Below are 22,597 nucleotides of genomic sequence, written 5' to 3' on the forward strand. Positions count from 1 at the left end.
TTAGCTGTTATCAAATAAATTGGAGAAATAAAACAAGTTTCTTTACTGTGTGAAGTGAAAGGCTTTACTACACTAATACACAGTGTGAAGCTATAGAAGAAGATCTTTATTACATTTTCCTCAGTTTATTGAATAGTCTCTCCTCAAAGCTTCCTTTGGGACTAGAATTCTAGGGAACATGCTTAGTTACTTTGAGTAATTTGGTGATAAAGCACTCAAAGAATGGAAGAAAAACACCTGAATTGGTGTTCTTGTAATTATAGGTAATTACTAGTTACTTTTACAAAAGAAACATTGAGTCTAGCTTCATCTTTATCCTAAGAGATCTTTCCAGAGTAATCTCCATTTCTTTTATATACCATTTCTGAAGAGTAGGAAGATGAACAAAAATCATTTCTGAGTACACAAAAGGAATAATTGCTGAATTGAAATTGATTTGAAAGCATCTTTCAAGTCCAGTTTAACTTGACAAGTAATTTTCTCTTTACTTCAATGAGAATCAAATTGCCTTTCATATTTTAAATTTTTTATGACTTGCAAAAACCATTAAATTACAATGCAAACATTTCACTAGGAAAATTTTAATCTTCGTGTATTACTGTGACATGCTGTCTGAGCAATCAGCGCTGTTGGTGGAGGTAAAACTATTTGAACTTCCTGACTTTGGTCACTTTAAGTATAAAAAGAACGTATAGCAATACACGTTACGTGAAGGTAACTATTGTGTCTCACATGCCATGAAAGCAGTTGAAACTTTGAAAGCTTAAAAAGATCTGTTTCAAACCAAACCTAATTTGCTTCTGCATAAACTTTTCTGTTAAATTATAAACCAAGAAAGTGTCCTAAGTATAGAACACTACCTCTGTAAAAGTATACTGCCATAAAAGTTGGTAATTGTTTCTTGTTCATGTTATTGATTTTAGTTTGTTTTATATATTTTCTTTTCTGCTCCTTTGCTAAGTTACACCTGGTTTTGAAAATTTGGTTTAATAGACTTGTCATCAGTTCAAAGCAAAGTAAAAATAAAACATGGATTACTATAGACCTGGAAATAGTATTTAAAATAGAAATTATGGTACCCCCAAAGTTGTAAACCTGTTTTATGCACTACTAAATGGCATCATTTGACAGCTGAGCAATTCATTTATATCTTCACCTTATACCAGAAAGGATTTAAAGCTATTGAGCAGAATATATAAAACTTAGCAAGATAATGAAATTGGTAAAGAAAATGACAGAAAGGAAGGTAGGAACATAATATAGATTGATTGCCTTGGGGAATGGAAAATAAATATATCACTTATGATTTGGTAACTCCCAAGGTGGAAGGGTACCTTACTTTTAATAAGTGCCTGTTATGTGCCAGGTACTGTGCTAAATGTATTAATATGTATTGATGGTTGCATTCAACACTGAAGGCTCTGAGAGACTAACAGCAAGTCCGCTGACCAAAAAGTATCCCACGTTTTGAATCGTTTTCATAGAGAATGTTGTTGCTTTAATTAGATTATTTGCCAAAGTAGTAGCTGGTCGTATTTCAGTGTGAAGACAGCTGTCTACATCATCTGTTCACCAATCACATCTTGCACTCATTTACATCTCTTGCATTCTTTGCAGCTAATCCCCAAATGAAAAATACATATGGCTAGACATATTAACCTTATTAAGTTTGGGAAGGCAAATCATATTGAGGAGGAAGTCTGATTAAAGTGCAGAGTTTAAAAGATTTTTTCTAATCCTATCAATATTATAAAGCCTCAATTTCTCTAAGACTGAGTAGACTAGACAAACGAAGCCTTGATTAATATTTGTGAAACGTACATCTACTCTCAAGTGCAAGATGGTAGGTTTCTTGGAATGCGTTTAACTTGAAGGGAATCTAATTAAAACCTTAAAAATGTTTTCATTGCCAAAGATAGAGAAACTGAGGGAACAATTCCCAGCGAGTGTCAGCCCTCGTAGACCGTTAGTGCGGGATTGAAACGCCTCCAGAAAACTGAGTTCCCAGGCTTTCCGGGAGCCCTCGGGCTGGAAGGTGTGGGCATGCGCGAAGGCGGCTCGGGTCGGCTCCGCCCACTGCTCGTGGGTTCTTTTCCTGGGGCGACTGCGCACGCGTGGCCGGTGAGTGGACGCGCTGGGGCGCGGTAGTGGTTGGGGGGCTGGATTTTGAGCTGCTCAGCGGCTTTGGAGGCGGTTGTGCTTGTTTTTCAGTTTCTCACCCTTTCTCCAGTGCAGCAAGGGAGGAAGGGGTTAATTAGCGCTGTCCAGGGAATGGCGGGCGAGGTGCAGACGAGCCCAGAGGGGAGCCTGGGTCCCGGTTGTGCGTGACCGGCCTCGTGGGCCCCGGCGCCGGACTGGACCGCGCGGCCCGGGCTGCGGCCGTCCGTGTGCGGAGGGGAGGTTCACCCCCGGCTGCGGCAGCACGCGGAGACGGCGCTTCCCTCCGAGCAGGGAGGCGGCCTGGCCTGCTGGCCTTGCCGCCTCTGCGGCCTCTCGTCCAGCCAGGGCGCCGCGTCGAGGGTCAGGAGGCCGGGCCTCTGCGGGGCGCAGCGCGTGTGCAGCAGCAGCCGGCCCCGCTCTCCAGGGAAGTCCCCGGCTGGTGAAGGCCGGGGCACGGGAGCGTCGTCCTCGGGACCCCGCCGGTGGGGACACTTTTCGGAGCAGTGACGTGACGCAGAAGGGTCTCCGTACGGGCTGTGCTTACATGGAGGTGTAGAGAGCAGAACTCATCACGTTGTACATTTATGATCTGTATTTCGCTGGAGGTCGTTTACCTCCGTTTTTTGGTTAGTTTTAAAAATAACAGGATAAATAGAATTTTAGAAAAGGAAAAAGAAAGAACCATTGTAGTCACAGGTAACTATGTATGCAAAGATGAAAAAAAAATTATAGCAGATTATAGCCCTTTTCTGACAGTAGGTCGAGTTAAGGGTAGAATCATACAGCAATATGCATCAAGTATTTAGGAACATCTAGGCCGCTCTTGTCCATTCACAGAAGAAGCCCGGGTCATCGTCCCGTCCCCCCCTGTCCCCCCCCAGTTTACCGAGAAGTCTGGAGTGACTCCTAGGTTAATACTCTTTCCACTGGATCACGCTGCCTTGACCGAAATTACTTGCAGAAGGCAATATGATACTGTTCAAATTTATACAGTGGGGGAGGGAGGGACTTGCTTTAAGTAAATTTAATATATGGAAATTGAAGAATTTTATGCATTTGAAACATAACTTTTAAAGATTACATTAGTTATATTGAGTTAAGTACTCTAAAGAAATAGAAAGTAACCACAGCCCATTTGGAGCCTGCTAATCCCTGCTGATGCTGCACGTTAACGCGTCCAGCCCTTTGCTCATGCCTTCCTTCTGTAATCCTTCATCCTTTCCTCTCCCTCAAGGCCAAGTGAAAATGCCACCTGCTGTTTCACTTCTGTCCTCCACCCACACATGCTCTTCACTCTGGTCCTATGGCGCTAAATGGTGCTTCTCTAATAGAGGGCCCACCACATTGTCACAATTATTTGTCTATGTTTCTTTCCCTCTAGAGCAGGGTTTCTCAACCCTAGCACTATTGACATTTTGGGCCAGGTAGTTCCCTGTTGTGAAAGGTTGTCCTGTAAACCTGCCTCTACTCCCTAAATGCCACTAGCACCCTCCCCAGTTGTGACAACCAAAAATGTCTCCAGACATTGCCAAATGTTCCCTTGGGGGGCAAAATCTTCCTGGCTCTCCTGTGAGAACCGCTGATCTAGAGTATGAGCCACATACGGCTGAGCGTCAGTTTAATAGGAATATAACACAGCATTTCCCAACCTGTGTGGAGTTGACAATCTCTTGCACAGCCATTTCACAAACCCACTTGAAAAATTTTTAAATAATGCAATGCTGAAAGTATGATAAAGTAGTGACTTAAGTAAAAAAATTAGTATATTAAAACTAAGGTTCATTTAATTTAGTCTTTAGTGATGTTTATTACATAAATAGATTTCAGTTTTTCCCTCTTAAGAAGTGATACATTCAAACTCACTTTAATAATGTAGGAAACAGTCTCTGACTGCTAAAATTGCAGCCCCCTACCCTGTCTACATGTTCCTCCATTGATCTTATCATCGTCCAATGTATATTTTATTCCTATTGTTTATAGTCTGTCTCCACCTCACTAGAATATAAACTCCAGGAGGACAGGGACTTTGATTCCCATCACTAAGAACAGTGCTTAGGACAAGGTACTGCCTCAGTAAATGATTGTCAAATGAATGGATTTGATCAGCTTTAAAAATAAACTTTTATTTTTGGATCAAAGTCATACTAAAATGTACATTGAAATTTAATTGCCTTTTACAGCTATGAAAGTAGACAGTTTGCTTAAACTGCCTTTTGGAATTCTTTGTTTTGTACTTAAGTCAACTGGATTTTTTTTATGGTTTTCATGCTTTATTTCTAAATGATTAACAGGTTTTAACCTGCCGTTTGAAAGCCCTTTTCCACAGATGCAGCTATGGAAAGTGTTTAGTATTAATAAATACAAATTCAAATATTCCTGTCTATATCAGGGATATACATATGTGTATATGTATGTGTGTGTTTATTTAAATGTATATAGACACACACACACACACATATATATACACACACATACATACACATTTCTTTGTCCTTCAACTCTTCTAGGCAGTCTCATGGTGCAGCTTTGGTCAGTAACTCTTTGTACGCTTCAACTCTGCTGGGACATGTTGGATTTTAATAGTTGCCTGATTCTTTTCCTGACCGAAACTCTCAATGCTGAAAAACTAAACCAAAATGAAACCTATTAGTAGTTTGCACATCAGTTTGCTGTTTTCTCAGTCTTTCTTAGTTCAGGATGCACACAGACTAATCTTTGGAATTTCCACTTGGAAATTCTCCAGCTTGATAGCTCCTGGTATACTTTCCTAAAAATTGATTCTTTATGTTTATTGCCATAAACTAGAATTACTCATTTTGAGCCTTCATAGCATTCCTCAGTGAGACTGCTGCAGATACTTCTGTGTTGACTTAAGTAATTTTTATTCTAAATTATAACCTCAAAAGTAAAGAATTCATAGTGCTTTTGATCCTTATACAACTATAAAACCAAACACATTCTCAAATTAAATATAAACAAAACTATCAAACAATAAAATTCAAATTATCAGTTCAATGTGAACATTATTTTATTGCTGAGTGGGTAGGCAGTTCTTTTGAGATTATTCCTAATTTACCTTGAACTGTTAATGAATCAGTTCTTCTACCACTCGATGCAAATGCTGTTTCCTCTACCTTGAATGCTGCTTCTCCTTTCTTTGCCTAAGGAAGAATTTTATTCTTTAGAGCCTAGCTTAAATATCACTTCTTCAGGGAAACATTCTCTAATAGCCAAAGCCGTAACAACCCAATCTAATTACCTAGCTTAACAGCTCATTGATGTTTACTCTAATAACGTTTGTTCCCAATATTTTTATTGTGGTACTGTACACATAACATATAATTTACCATCTTAACTGTTTTTCAGTGTACAGTTCAGTAGTGTTAAGTACATAACACACTGTTGTGAAACCATCACCACCATCCATCTCCAGAACTCTTTTCGTCTTGTAAAACTGAAACTACACACATTAAACTCCCCATTCTCACTCCCCCCCCCAGCCCCTGGCAACCCCATTCTACTTTCTGTCTCTATGAATTTGACTACTATAGGTACCTCATATAAGTGGAATGATACAGTATTTGTCTTTTTGTGACTGCCTCATTTCACTCAGCATAATGTCCTCAAGATTCATCCACATGTGTGTAGCATATGTCAGAATTTTCTTCCTATTCAAGGCTGAATAATATTCCTTTGTATGTATATCCACTCATCTGTTGATGGACACTTGAGTGTCAGTCTCTTAAATCATGCAGAAAACAAAAAGAGTTACAAATCAAAGTTACAATAATACTAGCTTTTATAATTGTCTATATATTTACTTTTACTGAGATCTTTATTTCTTCATACGGCTTTGAGTCACTGTCTAGTGTCCTTTCATTTCAACCTGCGGGACTCACTTTACCATGTCTTGCAGGGCAGGTCTAGTGGTAACAGACTCCCTCAGCTTTTGTTTATCTGGGAATGTCTTGATTTCTCCCTCACTTCTTTTTCTTTTTCTTTTTCTTTTTTTTTGGTGAGGAAGATTGGCCCTGAGCTAACGTCTGTGCCCATCTTCCTCTATTTTGTATGTGGGACGCCGCCACAGCATGCCTTGATGAGCAGTGTAGGTCCACTCCTGGGATCCAAACCCCCGAACCCCGGGGTGCTGAAGCAGAGCGTGCCGAAACTCAACCACTGTGCCACCAGCCTGGCCCCTCTCCCTCACTTTTGAAGGACATTTTTCCCGGATATAGGATTCTTGGTTGATTTTTTTTTTTCTTTCAGCACTTTGAATATAGCAGTCTACTGCCTTCTGGTCTCAAAGTTTCCGATGAGAAATCTGATGGTCTTATTGATGATCCCTTGTATATGACAAGTCACCTCTCTTGGTGCTTTTAAGATTCTGTCTTTGGCTTTCGATAGTTTGATTACAATGTGTATTGGTGTGGGTGTCTTTGAGTTCATCCTTATAAGGATTCGTTAAGCTTCTTGGATGTTTATAGTCATGTTTTTCACCAAATTTGGAAAGTGTTCAGCCATTATTTCTTCAAATAATCTCTCTGTCCCTTTCTCTCTCTTCTCTTTCTGGGACTCCCACAATGTGTATGTTGGTCCACTTGATGGTGTACCCCAGGTTCCTTAGGCTCTGTTCACTTTTCTTCAATCTTTTTTTCTTTTTTCTTCAGAGTCAATAATTCCAATTATTTTATCTCCAAGATTGCTGATTCTTTTTTTTTAATTAAACAGTATCCTGAAATTTCCAGGCAAGTTTTTTTTATTATTATTATTTTTTATTATTTTTTATTTATTTATTTTTTGTGTGTGAGGAAGATCAGCCCTGAGCTAACATCCATGCTAATCCTCCTCTTTTTGCTGAGGAAGACTGGCTCTGAACTAACATCTATTGCCAATCCTCCTCCTTTTTTTCCCCCCAAAGCCCCAGTAGATAGTTGTATGTCATAGTTGCACATCCTTCTAGTTGCTGTATGTGGGACACGGCCTCAGCATGGCCGGAGAAGTGGTGTGTCGGTGTGTGCCCGGGATCCGAACCCAGGCTGCCAGTAGCGGAGCGCGCGCACTGAACCACTAAGCCACCAGGCCGGCCCCCAAGTTTGCTGATTCTAATGCCTGCTTCCAATCTGCTTTTGAATTTTTCGTTTTAGTTATTGTAATTTTCAGCTTCAGAATTTCTTTGTGGTTTCCTTTTATGTTTTCTGTCTCTACTGATATTTCCATTTTGTTCATACATCATTTTCTTAACTTTTTCCACATCTTCCTTTAGTTCTGTCACTATCTTTAAGACAGTTGTTTTATAGTCTTTGTCTAGGGGCCGGCCCCATGGCTTAGCGGTTAAGTGCTCGCACTCCGCTACTGGTGGCCCGGGTTTGGATCCTGGGCGCGCACCGACACACCGCTTCTCTGGCCATACTGAGGCTGCATCCCACATACAGCAACTAGAAGGCTGTGCAACCATGACATACAACTATCTACTGGGGCTTTGGGGGAAAAATAAATAAATAAATAAAGTCTTTGTCTAGTAGATCTGCTATCTGATCTTTCTCAGGGATGGTTTCTGTTGATTTACTTTTTTCCTTTGAATGGGCCATACTTTCCTGTTTGTATGCCTTGTGATTTTTTTTTTTGTTGAAAACTGGATATTTGAATCTAATAATGTGGTAACTGGAAATAAGATTCTTCCCTTTCCCCAGGATTTGCTGGGTTTTGTTATTGTTTTATTATTTTTGTTTTTTCAATTGTTGTAGGCTGTCTTTGTGCTGAGGATCAGCCTGAAGTGTAACCTTAAGGTCTCCTCAGGTCTTTTCTGAGCTTACACTTGTTCCTGGGCATGCACAGTGACTTTCTAAATTTCCCCATATATTTGGTTGCTTTTTATAATAGTCTAGTCCTTAAATGTCTGGCTCCCAAAAGGGGAGAAAGAGAAAAATGAAAGAGAGGAAAAGGTGCTGGCCCTTTAAATCCCCTCAAAGTTGTTTCAAGTGTAGGGGGAGTGCTTGCAACAGTGGGAGCCCTGCAACGATGGCTGCCTGACTTTGTGTCTGTTCCTCCGCAGTCAAAAGCAGTGATTGGTGATCAGAACACAGATCCCCAATATTTGAGGGACAGAGACTTTATTGCCTATCCTGGCTCCCACAGGTTGCATATCACCTGCTCCTGGAACTGTTGAAACTGTGTGTTCTTAGATTTTGGATTTGTTTACTTGGCACCCATTAACTATAGGGTCAAACTAATGGCCAAAGTTGTTTACATCTTTCCTGCAAGCCAGCTCTCGTGGGCACATAAAAGCCATACCAGGGGCAAGCCCCGGTGGTGTAGTGGTAAGTCCTATCACAAACCTCGCAACCACAAACTATAGAACGTGTGTTTTGCCTCCCTGCCCAATAGGGGACATCTCCACCTAGTTCCTTTCCACCACCTTAGCAATAAGGGCATAGTCCCAGTTCTCTCTGTCTGCTTCCTTGTCCCTGCATGTGACAAGTTTTATGTGGCCCTTCATGGTGCACCGTTCCTCTCATTTCTAGGGGAACTGTGACTAACATTAAACTTTTCTTTCAATGGCGTTGAACTTTCCGTGTCCTCACTCAGTCAGCTCTATAAATTAAGACCTGAGCACAAAACAGGAACATGTGCACAGCTTCCTGACACAGGGATAAGGAGTGGGGCATGGGTAGTCACTGCCAAGCTAAGTGCCAAAAGTGACTGAAATTAACCACAATTTAAATCTTCCCCTGGAAGTTGCAAGCCTTCGAATAAACTCTTGAGTTCCAAAATAGTTACATCAGACAGATTGTACCAGTGTAATTATCTAAATATGGAAACAGTCCTCCCAGAATCCTCTAATGACCTTTATGTATGTACACTCTCTTTCACCATTCATTCCCATGGGTACCAGTTGGATGTTTTCAACCTCCAGAACTGTCTCACCTCTTTCTGACCACTTTATTTTGAGGCTGTAAAATGATGGATCTGCTGCATGGTTGATTCACTGAATTATTGCCTACAGTTGATATAGTGATAACTATATTCATCAAATCTGAGATGCCATGGATTGTAAGAATGTACCATCACTTTGAGAAAACATGCTGACCATTAAACTTATACACCGTTATTTTAAAGTCACGTCCTGATTTCAGAGCTGTTAAAATGAGGAAAAAAAAGTATATCTTAAATCTGTGAGTGGAATATTTGTTACAAGTCAGTCAAAGCCAAAGTTAAATCCTGCTGGCTACCAGTGGCATTCACTATGCTCGTCAAGTTTCTTATCACACTTCATATTATTCCCTTCAAATTACTGATTTCCTATGGTCCAGTTTCAGCCATTCACTTTTCTGGCAATTCACTTTTTGTAAAGTGGACAGTCATGAAAGTACTAAAGTATCTTGTTTAGTAGTTGTGATGGATACCATATTATTAATGATATACTGCAACTTCAAATAATAATGGTAGGTAATATTTGTATTTCTACTGTGTGCCAAAGACTATTAGGCACTTTATAGCTAGTAACCCATTTAACTCACAATAACCCTATTAAGTAGGTGTTATTATCCATAAATATGGAGATAATATAAAATTATCTCTATTTTATAGGTGAGGAAATTGAGGCACAGAGAGGTTAAATACTTGCTCAAAGCTGTGCAGGTAGTAAGTGGATAGCCGTGATTTAAACCTAGGTAATTTGGCCGGCCCCGCGGCTTAGCGGTTAAGTGCGCACACTCCGCTGCTGGCGGCCCGGGTTCGGATCCCGGGTGCGCACCGACACACTGCTTCTCCGACCATGCTGAGGCCGCATCCCACATACAGCAACTAGAAGGCTGTGTAACTATGACATACAACTATCTACTGGGGCTTTGGGGGGAAAAAATAAATAAATAAATAAAATAAATAAATAAAATAAACCTAGGTAATTTAGCTCCAGAGTCCATGCTCTTAATACGGTATCATACTGTTTTCTGAATGTCTAAATAACAGCAGAAATGCTTTTCCACAGTTGGGATAAAGAAAAACCATGAAATATCTGCTTCAGGTAAAAGGTATTTAAATGAGCTAGTCCAATAAAGTACTGGATGGAACATCTATGTCTTGAGATGGATGTGTGCACACATTGCAGATAGTTTACAATGGAAATTTTTAAACATTTAAAACTAAAACCCTTGCATCGTGATACACGACCCAGTACACACATGTATATTTATGCTAAAACATTTCACAAAGCGATACTTCTACTATAGGCCATATACTTTGATACATTTTTTTTCTTTGATACATTTAAACATATTTATTAAAAATGCTGATGTCCCACTATAATAATTTCATAACTTAATGGGGATCAACGTACAGTGTAAAAAATATGTATGGAAGGACGTCAGATGAGTTATTCCATGAGGTTTATTCTAAGTTCTCTGAAAGATTTCAGTACTCTGGTTGAGGCGTCAAACTGTTTGGAAGCCGTTTCAGGTGCTTCCTACTTACAGAATCAAATCCACAGGTCTCTGCTGATATGTAATAAAAATTTTAAAAATTATTACGTGTATTATTCTCTAAGCCTATCCCTCATTCCCAGGGGTAACCACTACCTTTAAACTTTAGTTTTTCATTCACTTGCTTTTATCTGCATGTTTCTGAACTTCATTTAAGTAGAATCATTTATACTATGTATATTCATCTGTAACTTTGTGATTTACATGTTCTTGAGATGCATCCTTGTTAGTACATATCACTGTTAATTATTTTTTTACTGTTGTGGACTTCCACTTGGAGTAACAAGGGCTAAATTTCCCCTCCCAGGGCCGGCCCTGTGGCTTGGTGGTTAAGTGCGCGCGCTGCGATGCTGGCAGCCCGGGTTCGGATCCCGGATGCGCATTGAGGCACCACTTCTCTGTCCATCCTGGGGCCGAGTCCCACATACAGCAACTAGAAGGGTGTGCAGCTATGACATACAACTATCTACTGGGGCTTTGGGGGCAAAAAATAAAATAAATAAAATCTTTAAAAAAAAAAAAAATTTCCCCTCCCATCTGATATAACTAAGAAAACAGATGAGAAATGTGAAAAAATGTTTTTCAAGATATTGGACACCAGGCAACAAAGGGCAGTGATCCTTGAGACCAGGGAACAGCAAAGATGAGCCTGATGATTGTCCCATCTTACTGCCTTGAAAAGTTTCCAGACTGCTAGACAGGAAAGAGGAACCCAGGCTGAGCCCAGCCAACTCACTGAGTTGAGGAAATTTTGCAAAAAATCTGGGGAAGCCAGTGTGGCTAGAGTGCCAGGCAGAGTACCAGAGGTGAGAGAGCTGTGTAGAGAAAGAACTCTAGACATCTGCAGAGAGACCTCCTTGAGAAACTACGTGAGGCTAGGAAAAGAAGTACTTGAAAGGATTTGAAGGAACAATTAATTCAAGACCAGGAATAGTGCCTCTTCCCACCAGCTGTACTGCAAAACCTTACAGTTCATGGGGCATTGAATAGAATACTTAGAAACATTTTGCCACAGTGGTGAGTAGTAATTAGTGCTAGGCTAAATGCTGCTCTGCTCTCTACTAACAGTCTTAGAAGCAAGACCTGAAAGGATCCAATTGTTTCCAAGTAACTTAACTACTGTGTCCCAGTACAAATCTCAAGAATATTTATATTCATAAATATTAATTTATAATTAAATTTAAAAATATTTATACTTTAGGAGTACAGAAATATCTACCATCCAACAAGTTAAAATTAATAATATCTGGCATTCCATAAAAAAATAACCAAGCATGCAAAGAAGCAAGAAAATACAACCCATAATAAGGAGAAAATCAATCAATTGAAGCTGACCCAGAACAGACACAGATGTTATAATTAGTAGGCAATATGGACAGTTATAACTGTGTTCTGTACATTCAGAAACCTGGAGGAAAGATTGAATGTTAAGTACAAATATGAAAGATATAAAATCAAACTTCTAGAACTGAAAACTACAATATCTGAAATGAAAATTACATTGGATGAGATTAACAGCAGATTGGGCATTGAAGAATAAAAGATTAGTAAACTTTAAGATCAGAAATAGAAACTATCACAAATGAAATACAAAGAGGAAAAGATGTTTTTTAATGGATAGAGCATCAGACAACTTCAGGACAATTTCAAGCCACATAATATATGTGTAATTGGGGTCCCAGAAAGGGAAGGGCAGCAGAAAAGTGTTTGAGAAATAACGACCAAAAACTTTCCAAATTTGAGGAAAACTATAAACCCACAGATCCAAGAGGCTCGGTAAACCCAAAGAACAAGAAACGTGAAGAAAACTCCACCAAGGCACATCATAACCAAATGCTCAAAACCAGTGATAAAAAAATCTTAAAAGCTGCCAGGGAAGAAAGACACAAAAAGTAACAAAAATAGGGTGACAGCAGATTTTATTCTAGAAGTAATGCAGCCAGTAGACAGTGAAGGAACATCTTTAGGGTACTGAGGAGAAAGAAACTGTCAGCCTAGAATTCCATGGTGCAACAGAAATATCTTTCAAAGGGTAAGGTGATATAACGACAGTTTTAGACATACAAAAGCTGAAAGAATGCGTCACCAGCAGAACTGCCCTACGAGAAATGTTTAAGTCATTGAAGCAGAAGGAAAATGACAAAATAGAAATATTAGTACAACAAAATGAAGTGCACTGTAAATGGTTACTTTGTAGGTAAATATATAAGATTTTTAAATTTAACAATATGGTGTGGGTTTATAAAAAATTACAATATGTAGGACAACAGTAACACAAAGGCTTGGAGGAAAGGAATGGAAGTATGTATACTATTGTAAGGTTCTAATACAATATGTGAAGTGATATAATAACGTTTGAATGTATGCTGTGATACATTAAAGACATATACAGTAAACCTTAAAGCAACCACTTAAATAACAAAGAATTATAGCTAGTAAGCCAACAAAGGAAACAAATGAAGTTATAAAATGTTTTCATTGCTGTATAGTATTCCATTGTAGGGATGTACAATAGTATATTGTATAATGTCCAATGGTTGGACATTTCAGTTGATTTTAATTGTTGCTATTACACATTTCTACTTTGAACATCTTTTACATGGCTATTCATGCAAATCGTAAGAGTTTCATATAGTTATGTGGTCTGTATGTATATGTAGATATAGAATTGCTGAGTGGAAGAGTGTAGGGGTAAGGTCAAATTGTTTTCCAAAATGTTTTCTTCAGTTTACATTTCAACAGCAGAGTAGCTAGTTTCCATTACTCCACATCCTCAAAAATATTTGGTATTATCAGGCTTTTTAATTTTATTCAATCTGGTTAGATGTGTAATGGTATCTCATTATAACCATAATTTGCATTCTCTGATAACTAATAAGGTTGAATACCTTTTCATATGATTTTTGACTATTTATGTGTTCACATATCTTTTGTGAAGTACATGTTCAAGTCTTTTGCCCATTTGTCTTTTGCTATAAATGGAATTTTTTAAAAATGTTCAAGTAATGTACAGGAAGGCAGGAAAATGAAACAGGAATGAAAAAATAGTGAACAAACCGCAAATAATAAAATGGTAGACTTCACTCATATATCAAGAATAACATTAAATGTAAATGGTCTAAATACACCAATTAAGAGACAGAGGTTAGCCGAGTGTGTATTAAAAATAAAGTACCTAACTATTTGCTGTCTACAAGAAACTCACTTCAAATATGATAGTATATGATGGTATAGGTTGAAAGTCAAAGGAGGGAAAAATATATACCATGCAAACGTTAATCAAGGAAAAAAATAAAGCAAGAGTAGCTTTATTAATACTAGATAGAGTTCAGAGCAAAGAATATCACCAGCAACAAAGAGAAACATTACATAATGATAAAAAGGTTTAATTCATCAATAACACATAGCAATTCTAAATTTGTAACACCAAACAAGAACATTTTAAATTACATGAAGCACGAAGCAAAAAGTGATAGAACTGAAGGGAAAAATAGACAAATCTACCATTATAACAGGATTTCAATTCCCTCTCAGCAACTGATTGAACTACTAGATGGGAAACCAGCAAGAATATAGGAGGACATCATAACACCATCAACCAAAATGATCTATTTGCTTTTATTATTTTTTTATTGTGAAATTTTTGTTTTACATTATTGTTTGTCACTCAACATATACATGCCTCCATCCACACCTTCTGCCCATCCCCCCACCCCCCTTGCCCCTGGTAACCACCAAACAGTTCTCTCCGTCCATGTGTTGGTTTACCTTCCACATATGAGTGAAATCATGTGGTGTTTGTCTTTCTCTTTCTGGCTTATTTCGCTTAACGTAATACCTTCCAGGTCCATCCACATTGTTGCAAGTGGGAACGTCTTTTTTTATGGCTGAGTAGTATTCCATGGTATATATATATACCACATCTTCTTTATCTAATCATCAGTCAAGGGACACTTGGGTTGCTTCCATGTCTTGGCTACAGTGAATAATGCTGCCATGAACACAGGTGCATGAGCCTCTTTGGATTGTTGATTTCAGGTTTGTTAGGTACATACCCAGTAGTAGGATAGCTGGATCATAAGGGATTTACATTTTTAATTTTTTGAGGAATCTCCATACTGTTTTCCATAGAGGCTGCACCAGTTTGCATTCCCACCAGCAGTGGATTAGGGTTCCCATTTCTCCACAGCCTCTCCAGCATTTGTTGTTTTTTGTCTTCGTGATTATAGCCATTCTAACAGGTGTAAAGTGATATCTTAGTGTGGTTTTGATTTGCATTTCCCTTATGATTAGTGATGTTGAGCATCTTTTCATGTGCCTGTTGGCCATCTGTGTATCTTCTTTGGAGAACTGTCTGTTCATTTCCTCTACCCATTTTTTGATCTGGTTGTTTGTTTTTTTGTTGTTCAGTTGCATCAGTTCTTTATATATTATGGAGATTAATCCCTTGTCAGATATATGGTTTGCGGATGTGTTCTCCCAGCTGGTGAGTTGCCTGTTCATTTTGATCCTGGTTTCATTTGCCTTGTAGAAGCTCTTTAATCTGATGAAGTCCCACTTGTTTATTTTTTCTTTTATTTCCCTTGACTGAGTAGACATGGAATTCAAGAAGATCCCTTTATGGGCGGTGACAAATAGTGTACTACCTATGTTTTCCTCCAGGAGTTTTATAGTTTCAGGTCTCACCTTCACATCTTTGATCCATTTTGAGTTAATTTTTGTGTATGGTGAAAGAAGATGGTCTACTTGCATTCTTTTGCAAGTGGCTGTCCAGTTTTCCCAGCACCATTTATTGAGGAGACTTTACTTTCTCCATTGTATGTTCTTAGCTCCTTTGTCAAAGATTACTGCCTGTAGATGTGAGGTTTTATTTCTGGGCTTTCAATTCTGTTCCATTGATCTGTGTGTCTGTTTTTGTACCAGTACCATGCTGTTTTAATTACTATCGCTTTGTAGTATGTTTTGAAGTCAGAGATTGTGATGCCTCCAGCTTTGTTCTTTTTTCTCAGGATTGCTTTAGCTATTTGGGGTCTTTTGTTGCCCCATATGAATTTTAGAATTCTTTGTTCTATTTCCATGAAGAATCTCCTTGGGATTCTGATTGGGATTGCATTGAATCTGTAGATTGCTTTAGCTAGTATGGACATTTTAACTGTGTTGATTGTTCCAATCCATGTGCATGGGATGTTTTTCCATCTCTTTATGTCATCATTGATTTCTTTCAATAAAGTCTTATGGTTTTTACTGTATAGGTCTTTCACCTCTTTGGTTAAATTTATTTCTAAATATTTTATTCTTTTTGTTGCTATTGTAAATGGGATTGTCTTTTTGTGTGTGTGTGTGAGGAAGATCAGCCCTGAGCTAATATCCATGCCAATCCTCCTCTTTTTGCTGAGGACGACTGGCCCTGAGCTAACATCTGTGCCAGACTTCCTCCACTTTATGTGGGACACTGCCACAGCATGGCCTGACAAGTGGTGCGTCGCTACGCGCCCAGGATCTGAACGCGGGCCGCCAGCAGCAGAGCACACGCACTTAACCACTACGCCACGGGGCTGGCCCCTGGGATTGTCTTCTTGAGTTCTCTTTCTGTTAGTTCATTGTTGGTATATAGAAATGCAACTGATTTCTGTAAGTTGATTTTGTACCCTGCCACTTGGCTGTAGTTTGTGATTATTTCTAGTAGTTTTCCATTGGATTCTTTAGGGTTTTCTATATATAAGATCATGTCATCTGCAAGCAGCGAGAGTTTCACTTCTTTGTTGCCTATTTGGATTCCTTTTATTCCTTTTTCTTGCCTAATTGCTCTGGCCAGAACCTCCAGTACTGTGTTGAATAAGAGTGGTAAGAGTGGGCACCCTTGTCTTGTTCCTGTTCTGAGAGTAAGGGCTTTCAGACTTTCCCCATTGAGTATGATGTTGGCTGTGGATTTGTCATATATGATCTCTATTATGTTAAGGTACTTTCCTTCTATACCCATTTTGTTGAGTTTTTATCATAAATGGATGTTGGATCTTGTCAAATGCCTTCTCTGCATCTATCGAGATGATCATATGGTTTTTATTCCTAGTTTTGTTAATGTGGTGTATCACATTGATTGATTTGCAGATGTTGAGCCATCCCTGTGTCCCTGGTATAAATCCCACTTGATCATGGTGTATGATCTTTTTAATGTATTGCTGTATTCAGTTTGCCAATATTTTATTGAGGATTTTTGCATCTATGTTCATCAGGGATATTGGTCTGTAGTTTTCCTTCTTAGTATTGTCTTTCTCTGGCTTTGGTATCAGCATGATGTTGGCCTCATAGAATGTGTTGAGAAGTGTTCCATCGTCCTCTATTTTTTGGAATAGTTTGAGAAGGATAGGTATTAAATCTTCTTTGAATGTTTGGTAAAATTCTGCAGAGAAGCCATCTGGTCCTGGACTTTTATTTTTTGGGAGGTTTTTGATTACTGTTTCAATCTCTTTATTTGTGATTGGTCTATTCAGGTTCTCTATTTCTTCTTGATTCAGTTTTGTGGTTGTATGAGTCTAAGAATTTATCCATTTCTTCTAGATTGTCCAATTTGTTGGCATATAGTTTTTCATAGTATTCTCTTATAATCTTTTGTATTTCTGTGGTATCTGTTGTAATTTCTCCTTTTTCATTTCTAATTTTATTTATTTGAGCCTTCTCTCTTTTTTTCTTGGTAAATCTGGCTAAGGGTTTGTCAGTTCTGTATATCTTCTGAAAGAACCAGCTCTTTGTTTCATTGATCCTTTCTACTGTTTTTCTGATTTCAATTTCATTTATTTCTGCTCTGATTTTTATTATTTTCCTCCTTTTCCTGACTTTAGGCTTTGTTTGTTCTTCCTTTTCTAATTCTGTTAGGCCTAGTTTGAGGTTGCTTATTTGGGCTTTTTCTTGTTTGTTAATGTGGGCCTATATTGCAATGAGTTTCCCTCTCAGGACCACTTTTGCTGCATCCCATATGAGTTGGTATGGTGTATTTTTTTTTTTTTTAAAGATTTTATTTATTTATTTTTTCCCCCCAAATCCCCAGTAGATAGTTGTATGTCATAGCTGCACATTCTTCTAGTTGCTGTATGTGGAACGCGGCCTCAGCGTGGCCGGAGAAGCGGTGTGTCAGTGCGCGCCCGGGATCCGAACCCGGGCCGCCAGCAGCAGAGCGCACGCACTTAACCACTAAGCCACGGGGCCGGCCCTGGTATGGTGTATTTTCATTTTCATTTGTCTCCAGATGTGATTTGATTTCTCCTTTAATTTTATTGATGATCCATTGGTTGTTTAGTAGCATGTTGTTGAGTCTCCACAGTTTTGGGTCACTTTCCCAGTTTTTTTCTTGTAGTTGATTTCTAGCTTCATCGCATTACGGTCAGAAAAGATGCTTCTTATGATTTCAATCTTCTTAACTTTATATAAGCATGCATTGTTTCCCAACATATGGTCTATTCTTGAGAATGTTCCATGCGCACTTGAGAAGAATGTGTAATCTGCTGTGTTTGGATGGAGTGCTCTCTATATATCTGTTAAGTCCATCTCCTCAGGTTTTTCGTTGAAATCCGTTATTTCCTTATTGATTTTCTGTCTGGATGATCTACCCATTGATGATAGTGAGGTGTTAAGATCCCCTACCATTATTGTGTTGTTGTTAATATCTCCTTTTAGGTTTGTTAATAGTTGCTTTATGTACCTTGGTGCTCATGTGTTGGCTGCATATATATTTAAAGATTTTGTTTATTTTATTTTTTCCCCCCAAAGCCCCAGTGGATAGTTGTGTGTCGTAGCTGCACATCCTTCTAGTTGCTGTATGTGGGACTCGGCCTCAGGATGAACGGAGAAGTGGTGCCTCGATGCGCACCCGGGATCTGAACCCGGGCCACTAGCATCGCAGCGCGCGCACTTAACCACCAAGCCACAGGGCCGGCCCTGGCTGCATATATATTTAAAAGTGATATGTCTTCTTGGTGGAGTGTCCCTTTTATCGTTATATATTGCCCCTCTTTGTCTCTCATTACCTGTTTTATCTTGAAGTCAACTTTGTCTGATATAAGTATGGTAACACCTGCTTTCTTTTGTTTGCCATTAGCTTGGAGTATTGTCCCTTCCATCCTTTCACTCTGAGCCTGTGTTTGTCTTTAGAGCTGAGATGTGTTTCCTGGAGGCAGCATATTGTTGGGTCTTGTTTTTTAATCCATCCCTCCACTCTGTGTCTTTTGATTGGAGAATTCAATCCATTTACATTTAGGGTAATTATTGATATATGAGGGCTTATTGTTACTATTTTATTGCTCTTTTTCTGGTTCTTTTGCATTTCTTTTACTTCTCGTCCCGTGTGTTTCAGATTACCAGTTCAGTTTGGTAGTTCCATATGGGTGTTCTCTTAGTTTTCTCTGTCTTTATCGTGTGTGATTCTGTTCTGATTATTTGGTTAGTGGTTACCATGAGGTTTGTATAAAAAATCTCATGGATGTGATAGTCCATTTTTTGATGGCGTCTTATTCCCTTAGACTAAGTTGATTCGATCCTTTCCTCTTACCCTTCTAAGTTGTTGTTGTCACATCTTATTCCTTCTTGTGTTGTGAGTTTGTGTTTAACATGATGAGGTTATATTTACTTTTGGTGCTTAACTTCTCTTGATCTTTGGTTTTATAATTGTTTGCTAATCTATTTTGATAGAGAGCTGCAATTTTTCTGGTTTTGTCGACCTATTTTCCTGCTTGTTCAAAACTTTGAATCCCCTTTCTCTTTTTTTTCCTCAGGCGTGAGGGCCTTCTTGAGTACTTCTGGTAGTGGAGGTCTTGGGGCAATGAACTCCCTTAGCTTTTGCTTATCTGGAATAGTTATTATTTCTCCATCATATCTGAAGGATATCTTGGCTGAAAGTTTTTTCCTTCAGAATTTTGAATATATCGTTCCACTCTCTCCTAGCCTGTAAAGTTTCGATCTGTTTGCTTTTATAGCACATGCCACCCAACAAGAGCAGAATACACATTCTATTCAAGCACCCATGGAACATTCTCCAAGATAGACCATATCCTGAGCCGTATCAAAAATTTCAACACTTTTTTTTTGTGAGGAAGATCAGCCCTGAGCTAACATCCGTGCTAATCCTCCTCTTTTTGCTGAGGAAGACCGGCTCTGAGCTAACATCTATTGCCCATCCTCCTCCTTTTTTTCTTCCCCAAAGCCCCAGTAGATAGTTGTATGTCATAGTTGCACATCCTTCTAGTTGCTGTATGTGGGACACGGCCTCAGCATGGCCGGAGAAGCGGTGCGTCGGTGCGTGCATGGGACCCAAACCCGGGCCACCAGTAGCGGAGTGCGCGTACTTAATCGCTACGCCACGGGGCCAGCCCAGAAATTTCAACACTTTTAAAACAATTGAAATTATACACAACTAGAGAGCAGATAACAGGAAATCTCCAAACACTTGGACATTAAACAACATACTTCTAAGTAATATATGGGCCAAAGAGAAATTCTCAAGCGAAATTAAACAATACATTGAATGGGGCCAGCCTGGTGGCATAGTAGTTGGGTTCGACACACTCCACTTCAGTGGCCCGGGTTCGTTGGTTCAGATCCTGTGTGCAGACCTACACCACTTGTCAGCCATGCTGTGGCAGCGACCCACATACAAAAAAACAGAGGAAGATTTGCACAGATGTTAGCTCAGGGCGAATCTTCCTCAGCAAAAAAACAAAATACATTGAACTGAATGAAAATGAAAGACTATCAAATTTTGTGGGACGTTGCTAAAAGGGAAATTTATAGCACTAAATGCTGCATTTATTGTTTCGTTTTCATTCAGTTCAATGTATTTTTTAATTTCTTGTTAAGTTGAGAAAGTTCTCAAATCAGTATCTAAACTCCCACCAAAAAACTAGGAAAAGAAGAGCAAAATAAATGCAGAGAAAGCAGAAGTAAGGAAATAAAGAGCATAAATCAATGAAATAGAAATTTTTTGAAAAAATAGAGAAAATCAATTAAGCAAAAACTGATTCTTTGAAAAAGATCAATAAAATTAACAAACTTCTAGTAAGACTAAGAAAGAAAATAGAGATAAGACAAAAATTGTTAATATTAAGAATAAAATGGAATATCACTACAGAGCCTAAAGAAAAGACAAGGGAATACTACAGACACTCCTATGCACATAAATTTAACACCTTAGATGAAATGGACCTATTCCTCAAAAACTACTAGTTACCAACACCCACCCAATATGAAATAGATAATGTGAATGGTCCTATAAGTATTAAAGAAATTGAATTTCCCATAAAAGAAATCTCCAGGCCATAGATAGTATATTAGTCTGCTCAGGCTGCTATAACAAAACACCACAGACTTAAACTTCAGGAATTTATTTCTCACAGTTCTAGAGTCTGGGAAGTCCCACGATCAAGGTGCCAGCCAATTCAGTTCCTGCTGTGGGCTCTCTTCCTGGCTTGCAGATGGCTGCCTTTTTACTGTGTCCTCACATGGCAGAGAGAAAGCAAGCTCTGGTATCCTTTTCTCTTGTAAGTGCACCAGCCCTATCAGATTAGAGTCCCACCCTTATGACTTCATTTAACCTTTATCACCTCCTTACGTCCTGTCTGCACATATGGTCACACTGGGGGTGAGGCCTTCAACATATGAATTTGGGGGGAGTGACACAATTCAGTCCATAGCAGATGATTCCACTGGAAAATTACACCAAATGTTTAGAGAAGAATTAGCACCAATTCTACTCAGTCTCTTCCAGAAAATAGAAGAGGAGATTATTTGAAACTTGTTCTATGCAACCAGTGTTACCCTAATACCAAAATAAAAGAAAGTACCAAAACAGGAAACTGCAGACCAATATCCCTTATGCACATAGGTGCAGAAATCCATAACAAAGTATTAGCGAACAGAATTCAGCAATATATAAAAAGAATTATGTAATACAATTATCTTAGTCTGTTCAGGCTGTTATAACAATAGTATAGACGGGGTGGCTTATAAACAGAAATTTCTTTCTCATATTTCTAGTAATTCCAAGATCAAAGTGCTGGCAGATTCTGTGTCTGATGAGAGCCTGCTTCCTGGTTCACAGACAGCTATCTTCTTACTGTAACCTCACATGGCAGTCTTTTTTTTTTTTTCCTATGTCCATTTTATTTATTTATCTATTTTTAATTTTTGAAGTGTATTTATTCCTTCAAATGTACTTGTGATTTTTTTTATTAAGGTAACATTGGTTTATAACATATAAATTTTAGGTGTACATCATTAAATTTCGATTTCTGTGTAGACTACATCTTGTTCACCACCCAAAGACTCATTACCATCCATCACCACACACATGTGCCCATCACCTCATTCACCCTCCTCCCTCCCCCTTCCCTTCTGGTAACCACCAATCTAATCTCTGTGTGTGTTTGTTATTGTTGTTTTTATCTTCTATTTATGAGTGATATAATACAGTATTTGACCTTCTCCATCTGACTTATTTCACGTAGCATACTACCCTCAAAGTCCATCCATGTTGTGGCAAATGGAAAGATTTCATCGTTTCTTATGGCTGAGTATATTCCATTGTGTATATACACCACATCTTCTTTATCCATTTGTCCCTCGATGGGCACTTAGGTTGCTTCCAAGTCTTGGCTATTGTGAATAAGGCTGCAGTGAACACAGGGGTGCATGTATCTTTACACATTCAGGTTTTCATGTTCTTTGCATAAATACCCAGCAGTGTACTAACTGGATCATACAGTAGTCCTATTCTTAATTTTTTGAGGACTCGCCATACTGTTTTCCATAGTGGCTGCACCAGTTTGCACTCCCTCCAGCAGTGTATGAGAATTCCCTTTTCTCTACATCCTCTCCAACACTTATTATTTCTTGTATTGTCTTATTAATTATAGCCATTCTGACGGGCATGAGATGATATCTCATTCTAGCTTTGATTTGAATTTCCCTAATCA

General features: G+C 38.7%; 1 protein-coding gene across 1 annotated transcript in view; it reads left to right on the forward strand.

The window, feature by feature from the left end:
• The first annotated feature begins 2,029 nt into the window (after positions 1-2,029).
• Positions 2,030-22,597, forward strand: part of EEF1AKMT1 (EEF1A lysine methyltransferase 1) — a 54,637-nt gene continuing 34,069 nt past the window's right edge. Inside the window, exon 1 of the mRNA XM_087436320.1 lies at positions 2,030-2,121. The gene's annotated coding sequence lies outside the window, so the exon portion shown is untranslated. The remainder of the gene's footprint in view (positions 2,122-22,597) is intronic.

Source organism: Ceratotherium simum, chromosome 10, assembly GCF_057802395.1.
Source record: "Ceratotherium simum simum isolate JZ-2026a chromosome 10, ASM5780239v1, whole genome shotgun sequence".
NCBI classification, from domain to species: domain Eukaryota; kingdom Metazoa; phylum Chordata; class Mammalia; order Perissodactyla; family Rhinocerotidae; genus Ceratotherium; species Ceratotherium simum.